Source organism: Phascolarctos cinereus, unplaced genomic scaffold (assembly GCF_003287225.1).
Source record: "Phascolarctos cinereus isolate Bilbo 61053 unplaced genomic scaffold, phaCin_HiC Scaffold_5;HRSCAF=322, whole genome shotgun sequence".
Lineage (NCBI taxonomy): Eukaryota > Metazoa > Chordata > Mammalia > Diprotodontia > Phascolarctidae > Phascolarctos > Phascolarctos cinereus.
Genome location: NW_027555958.1, coordinates 130,199,946 through 130,208,442, shown reverse-complemented (window position 1 = coordinate 130,208,442; position 8,497 = coordinate 130,199,946).

Sequence of the window (8,497 nt, the reverse complement as noted above, 5' to 3'; positions counted from 1 at the left end):
CAACACAGAGCACATGTATTATATGTATATGTATTTACATGTTATGGATTTATCAGTGCAGTACAGTGAAGTGAAAACTAGACATTAAGGTTTGCCTGGTTCTGTGACTCTGACCAAATCATGCAATTTCTCTAGCCTCAGTTTCCTCACCTGTAAAATTAAAGATTATACAAGATGCTCTGTAAGTCCCTCCCAGCATTGAAATTCTGTGATTCTAAATGTCCATTATAGGCATGTTTCTATCTTCACAGAACAGGTCCTCAGGTAAAACAGGAAATCAACTGGACCTATAGTTGATATCTCAAGCTTGATTTTACAAACTCTAGCTCACTAGTGACTGCTCATTTTAAGAAAATGGCAGTAAGAAAGCTAAGATAGAAATTCTCTTATCACTCCTCTGTTGAAGGCTAATTTGCAGATGTTTGAATTTGAAAAAAATCCTTAAAAATAAATATTTCAAGTGCCAAAAGCTTGGGTTCCTAAAGAGCCCAGAGAGAATCTCACCCACTAGCAGATCCAGTCAAAGAAAGACAGTAGCCAAATTGAGAGGAAAAGAATTAGCAGGCTGGGGAAGCAACTTCAGCTTCATAAGGCATAAGTATGACTTATATAACTTCTTCAGACCTGCTTAGGATACATAGTCATTTGGCAACATCTGCATCTAAATGTACCTATGGACTACAAAGTGACCTTGTCTGGAAAGTACTTAGCGGTGTGTTGGGTGCAACATTTGGAGGGTTAAAGACAGCTGAAGAGTGTTGTGTGCAGCAGACATTGGTGTATTCAGCCTAGGCAGGGTAGAGGTAGTTGAATCAGGTGCTGCTGGTTGTTGCTGTTGTTGTTGTTGCTGTTTTTAATTCAACCTACAACAGAATATAATTTAATCAGGTTTATTAGTTAGCAGCAGAATTTTTTTTAGGGGAGGTGATAGTGGAAATTCAGTAAAACTGCACATTTCAATAACAAAGTTATTTTTTTCTCCACATAGGGACTCAGTCACCTTCTACTACCAAATCATGGGAATATAGGTATAAGATTGTGGTTTCCTATAATTCTGCTTTGACCTTGGTCTTATACATTGGTTCAAAAATTTTAGAAGACTAGATTTGCTAAATATCAATACCCTGCCATCTCCAACAGAAACCTGGGATAAAAGGAAACTTTTAGTAGGCTATTTTACTAAGTACTCATAGATGATGGCTTTGAGTGGAATGTCTGAATATTGAACTGGTCTCAGGTTTAATATCAGAGAGTGATAGGGGAAAAAAATGAATAAGCAACCCTATGAAGAATAGTGGTTGGACTCTTATTAGTTATTCTAAACCCAAACCTAACTCAAACACTGAACACGATTATAGGAAACTAGGCCCAATATAATGAATATAACATGGGTAGGGAAATCTCCAAAACCCCTTGAACAAAAATGACAAGCATACATCAGTTGAGAGGACAGAATGTTAAGAGAGTAAAAATATATGTTATATGATGGAGTACTACCCCTCTCCCCACTACTCCTTGCCCCATACTCATTGCATTTATTATTCTTAGATATTCTGTAATTGGTTACACATATAGCCATCCTATTGAAGTCTATTCACGGCTCTGGCTCTTAAATTTGGTAACTGGCAACTACGAAGGAATTGTTTGAGACTTCAAAAAAATGGCATTTGAGAAACCATTGGGGAATTGTGTTACTGGGCCTTCGACGTTTGACTTCAAATAATTCCCTTGAGAAAACAGTGTTACCTCTTCATATACCTTGAGACCTTTCCAGAATTTGGGATCTGGACAAATGTACTCTACATCGGTTTAAAAAGAGACAACTTAGAATTTACATATTGTTAGAAGGTTTGTAAAGATCTTTACATATATTATTTTATTTAATTCTCATAAAAACTCTATGATGTAGATGCTGTTATTGTCCCCATTTTTACAGATGAGGAAACTGAAATTTAAACTTAGGTTAAGTGACTTGTCCAGAGTCACAAAGCTTATAAGTATCTGAGGAGGGATTTGACTCAAAATGTAGTGTCTATCTCCTGTGCTGATATAGTTCGTGCTATTGTTGTGATACCAAGTGAAGTAATAAACTAGTATTAATTAAACACATACTGTGTGCCCAGCACTACACTGAGCTGGGGATGCAGAGTCCTTGCTCTCAAGGAACTCACAGCTTAATGGGGAAGAGAACATGGAAACAACTATGTACAAACAAAATACAGACAGGATAAATTACAAATAGTCTCAGGGGGAAGACACTAAGATTCAGGAGGACTGGTATCCTAATGGGAAGTAATCTTCTAACACTAATACACTATTAATGAAGCTCTGAATGTGTCCAACTATTCTCAAAAATAATTTGGAATTACGTGAGAAAAGTTACTTAACTGTTCATTGTCTTTGACTCAACACTCTCTTTATATAATAAGTGGTCATTGACAGAAAGAAGAGTCCCTACTGTAACAAAATATTCACAGCATCACTCTGCAGGAGCAGAAAACTGGAACCAAGATGGGTAACCATCTCCAGGGAAATGGCTGTACAAACAGAATTATATGAATTAAATAGACTATTATTGTGACATAAAAAAACTATGAGGGGCAGCTAGGTGGCACAGTGAATAGAGCTCTGGCCTTGGAGTCAGGAGGACCTGAGTTCAAATCCAGCCTCAGACACTTAACACTTACTAGCTGTGTGTGACCTTGGGCAAGTCACTTAACCCCGGTTGCCTCACCCTCCCCCCCAAAAAAAAGCAAAAAAAAAAAAAGAAACTACGAGTATGAGGAATTCAAAGAAACACGGGGAGATTTGTATGATGAAGGGATACAAAGAAAAGAGAAAAAACGATATACATAATGACTGCAATAAAGTAAATGAAAACAAGACTAAAAGGCAACTGAATTCAAATTACTTGCAATGAACAACTTTGGTTCTGAACAGCAAATGACGAAACATCTCTCTCCTTAGTAGAGAGATAGTGGGGGACTATGGTTGCAGAATGTCATATGCATTGTCAAATGAAGTTGTTTTCATCCATTGGTTTTGCTCAACTGATTTTTTTTTATCACAAGCTCAGTGGGGGATTAGAGCATGGGGGTGGGAGGGAGGGCTGTATACCAAGAAATTACTGTCACTTAAAAAACGAAAGGTACCAATAAAACAAGGAAGTCATTGCTTACTTCTATATTTAACTGAAAAAAAATAAAAAGAGACAGTTTCAGTCTTGCTTTGGAACCATGAACTATCTCTTTCTCTCTCTCCTCTCACTGAGTTCCAATAAGAGCATTCTGGAGCTCAGGCCACAGATTTCTCCTTCCTGTCCCCCCACCTCTGATAAAAAAAAATGGCTATTGCTTACATAAGACAAGGCACATGTACTGGCTTTGTTGAGTCTTTGGCAATGTGTCTTTTTGTTTTTGCTTTGTATTCCTTGAATATAGGTAGGCAATCCTGACTTGGACATTCCTAATTTTGATGGCAGCCTTGTGGGTCCCAGACATCAAGAGTTTTGGGTCATCTCTCTAATGGGAGCTAAAATCAAGAGAAACTTTCTACGTCAAAAAGGATGACAACTCACAGGAGAAGAAACTCAAGCTCTGGGGTTATTCCCAGGGGCAGTGATTCCCTGGCCTGTGGCACCAGCAATGTGTAGTATAGCTCAGAAAAAGTAGGGCAGCACAAAACCCACCACAGGGGATTATCTCTAGGCTTTTGCATGGAGGATGAGAGGAAAGCCCCGCACTGGCCATGCCATAGCAATGGTCATGCCCTTAAACTGGGGAGATCAATATCCCTAGGGCAGCATAGTATAATCAGTAATAATAATAAATATTATTTAGGTCCATAGCAACACTTCACCCATCGTGCTGAAAGAAGTAAGTCCAGGCCCCTACATGGTAGGAGGTGGAGTGGAGGCTGGGGGAGGGAGGGAGGAGGATAACAAGGAGCCCAGCACAGAGGGGCAGAGTGAGGCCCTTGTATTGGCAGTACTCAAAGCAGGATAGGGCAGTGGCAGTTCCTGAAATAACAATCAGGCTCAGGCAGGGGAGGAAACAACACAACACAGCATTGTTGGCACAGTCAACAACAACAAGAAACATTTATTAAGCACCTTCTATGTGCAGGCCTCACTGGCCATAGCAGTGGGCTGTGGCTTGAGTCACAGTGGAATTGGTATGGTTAGAGACACAGACTTCTAGCACAATGTGGGCTGTGGCACAGACAGTAGCAAAAGAAGGCACACTGTATCCTTTTGTTTACTGTAGTCTGGAATGATTGGCTTCTGCACATTGCTACTATTTCTTCCCCAGAGAGCTTGGAAAACCAAGGAGTGGCTGTGTTAGGAGATGGCTTGCTTTTCGGTTACAGGGGGAAGGTAAAACAGTCTTCTCAGGCCTTCACATCAAAGTAAAAAAAGAGGCCTCTAATGGGACAAAACTCTGGTATCACTCCTCCATGAAGTTTCAGAGAGGGTGAATTCTCAGCTGATAGGCCACCAAGCAGATGATATAGCAAGGTGATTCTTGATAGTTACCTTGGCACTAGGACAGGTTACAAGCAAGAACCTGACTCATGTGATGAGGATAGATGACAACAGCAAGTGTCATCATTTGCACTATAACCCTGATATTCCTGGTGCTGCTCCTACTCATAGTCACCTCTTTCCAAAAAGGTCACTGTGAACTGCAAATATTTGGCATCACTCTCACCCAACACTTGGACCAAATCATTTAGACTTAGCATTTGATCCTTTCCAAAAGGAGATTTAAGGCTTGGGATTTTAGGCCTTTGTTTAATTACTTATTAGGGGAACCATTGTATTTTTAAAAATTTGTGTTTTGTGCCTGTAGTCTTTCTGTTTTTGTTTTGTTTTTTCTTTTCCTCTTTTGGTGCTGCCTGTGTTAGCAGATGTCTCAGATGTCTTGTTCTGCAATATCCCTAAAGTTATTCAAGTGATGAAAAGTCAGAAGACCATTAAAACCTCAGCACCAAGGGGTAAGATACATTGGGAGCAATATCCCAAGACCTTTAATTCTCTTCTCACTTTCTACTCCCCTCCCATCATTCAGGTGGTGCTGGTTTTTGGTTTGTTTGTTTTTGGTTTTTTAAGGCACTGACACTGTCTTTGAGACTTCATTAGATCAGGGGACTAAGGCTCAGGCCATTGGCTTATCTTCCTTGTCACCACAATCTAAAACATCCAGGTTGTCCTGGGGTGAGGCTACTCCCTCAGGTCTCTGACTATAGAACAGCAAAACAACTGGCACTGACTCTGAGTGTCTTCCCCTTGCTCTCTGGCTAAGTAGACCTCTTTTGTTAGCTGTTAGATAAACTATAAGTATCTGATTTCATTACAGTTTCAGGCCTAAAATACCAGGACACTCACTTGAATAAGGTCCTATCCAGGACACGCTGTTTATAGGCCAAGAATAACCAGTCTGGTTTGGTCTGAGCAGGCTAAGAGAACACCTCAGATTTGGAATCCAAAAGAGAAGTTCTGGTCTCTCACTTTTTTGGTAGTGATGGTGGTGGTGGTTGTTTTTAAACTCAGGTGACCAGGAAGCTATACCAATAGCTTGAGCCCTAATACCCAGAACCAATTAAATCTCAAGTACAGTCTCAATGCCTTTAAGGAAAAACTAGCCTCACTTGCATGGGTTGAGGCCTTAGGATTTTGCTCTCATCAGACCCCATCCTTTGGTGCTAAGGTTTTAAAGATCCTCTAGCAGATTTCTGTCACTTAAATGGTTTATGGATGAGATGAATGAAAAGGCTGAGAGACAGAGTTTCTGGGTAATTAATAAGCAATTTATTAATTAGGCAAGCTGGTAATAAATTGATGGCTAGTGGTTTCTCTTGGTAACCAAAGACAAAATCATGGAGATCACTGAATGCCTAAATACTTTTGGAAAAGGGGGTGCCCCTGACACGTAAAAATCAACACTGATTGATGAACAATTAATGAGGGCATAGGCTTTCAAATGAGTATGTGGGCTGAAAGCCTTCAGCAACTCCTGCTGAGAATGTGGCTTGATCATGAGAATCAGCCACTTCCAGTAATTTGGACAAAAGAATCCATGGACTGCTTAGTTTTCTCCTTCATGAGCTGGGTTACCCTCAACTTCCATGGAGGTGCAAGGACGTGGGCCTAGTGCTTTAGGGCTGGAATTCATCTAGATTAGATTTTGTTCAAACTCTAAACAAAAGTAAGGTCTTCTAGGTTGGGGTCCTGCCCAAGATCTGGTATCACGTTCCCAAAGATTTGGGCAACCTCTACTAACATCTATTAGCAATGTCTTTCAGAGACTGATTGACTGACTTATAGGGGCTGGTCCCTGAATAAGGACATAAAGAGAAAAAGCCTTAATCCTAATTTAATTATTGGTTATTAATATAATAGAAACATAATCACTTCTCTCATGGACTGTTACTGAACAACCCTTACATCAAGGATGCAAGGACTCTGACTTAGGAGGCAATGGAGGTGGGGAAAAACAAACCCAGTAAGCTAATAAAAACAAAACATGAAAAAAATTGATAGCTCTCTGAAGGAATGACTGAATAGGTGAGAATAAAGACTAGAAATCCCAGGTCTCACTTCCCACTTTTAAAAGAACATAATAATGGATCTAAATGATATGGTACATATAACTGGTGATGCCAAACAATTGCAGTTCACAGTAGGTTTCCTGATATAAAGAGGTTACTATGATTAGGCTACACCAAACACATTAAAGCTACTGCACAGCTGATGACACTTGCTGAGGTTACTGATCCTCATCACAGGTTGGGGCCACCTGTAATAAGGTAGCTAAAATATCACTACCTTCCTACATGTAGCCTGTTAGGGTTGGTGATGGGAATAATTCCATACTGCTAAGGCCTTCCTATCTCCTTCTCCCCAGAAACCTAGGGGCAGGGTGGGTGGTTGGATACCAGATTTTAGCCCTAGTAGATGCCACTTATAAAAGACTGTCCCTTTTCTTCCAGTGGGGAGGGGCTGGGTGCTTTCCCTTTCCCCTTCCCCATCACAAGAAGGCAAGCAACTTTCAAACAGTGCCAACCCCTTGAAATTCAAAACTCTCTCTATGCAGAGCAGCTGTCCAAAAAACACCAGGTACTGTACTGGCAGAGACATGAAGGGGTTCTATCAGTTCTAGATTATGGCAAAATAAAAGCGAGAAGGGCTATACTAGTGTCCACACGAGTGCCCACCAGTACCCACAGTAAGGTTTGAGTTTTTGCTCACTTTGTTGCCAACAGGACCTGCTTCAGTGGGATCTAGGCAGTTTCACCTCCTTGTTGTCACCAGAAAGGGAGTACTTTCCATGCATGGGGGATAACAATGCAAAGATGGGAAATAGAATGTTGGATATGGAGACTGTCAAGTAGGCCAGTTTGGCTAAAATGTAGAGTTTGGGAAGGGGAGTAATGGTTTAATAAGCCAGGAAAGCTTGATTGTGAAAGGTTTTCAATGTTAAAGTTTTTGTTTGTTTGTTTTATCTTAGAGGAATTAGAAAGCCAGCAAAACTTTCTGAGGAATGGAGTGGAGTGATATGATCTGATTCAGGAATATCTCTTTGGTAGCTGTATGGACGATAGATTAGAGTAGAGAGAGACTGGGTGCAGGGATTCCAATTAGGAGGCTATTGTAGGCTGAGTCTGTCTTAGTGAGCTGGTTTGGTGCTTCCAGTCTGAAACTGGAACAAAATGAGATACCCTTGGGATATCTAACAGCTAACAAAAGGAAGTTTACTTAGCTATAGCATGGAAAGGATACTCAGCTAGGCTATAGCTCTAAGTCACATAAACATAGGCCCTTCTCATCTCCATATGGAAACACCTCTGGTCAGTAAAGTATGTTGAGTGTGGTAAATCTCTTGACACTTCAGACAGTGTCTGAAGAGCACTGCCTACTCATGGGCTGGCCTCTTTCATGCCTTTAGGTAATCAGAAACTCAAATCAACCACTGGCCCCTGAACCAAATAAGTTTCAAGGATAGCTTATTTTCCTTTTAGGGGAAAAAATACTAACCTAATCCATATGGCTCATACTGCTCCTACCCCATAGGCTAGGTTAACAGTACAGACTAGGTGATGCCAGCCTGAACTAGGGTGATTGCAGTATTAATGGACAGAAGGGAAGAGATGGATTGAGAAAAGCTGTGACGGTAGAATCAGCAAGTCTTGACAACTGATAGACTGTGGGAGGTGGTAAGGGAGAGTGAAGAGTTGATGACTAAGATCTTTTAACCTGGATGAGGGGGAAGGATGGTGGTACCTGCAGTAGAAACAATGAAGTTGATAAGAGGGGAGAGTTAGAGGATAAAGAGAATGAGTTCTGTTTTGGACATGTCAAGTTTCAGGTGACAACTGGTCATCAGGGGAAATAGCCAACAGGTAAATGGTAGTACATGATTAGAGGTCAGGAGAGAGACTAGCATTGTATTCTTAGATCTAAGTCATTTGCAAAGAGACAGTAATCAGAGCTTAAATA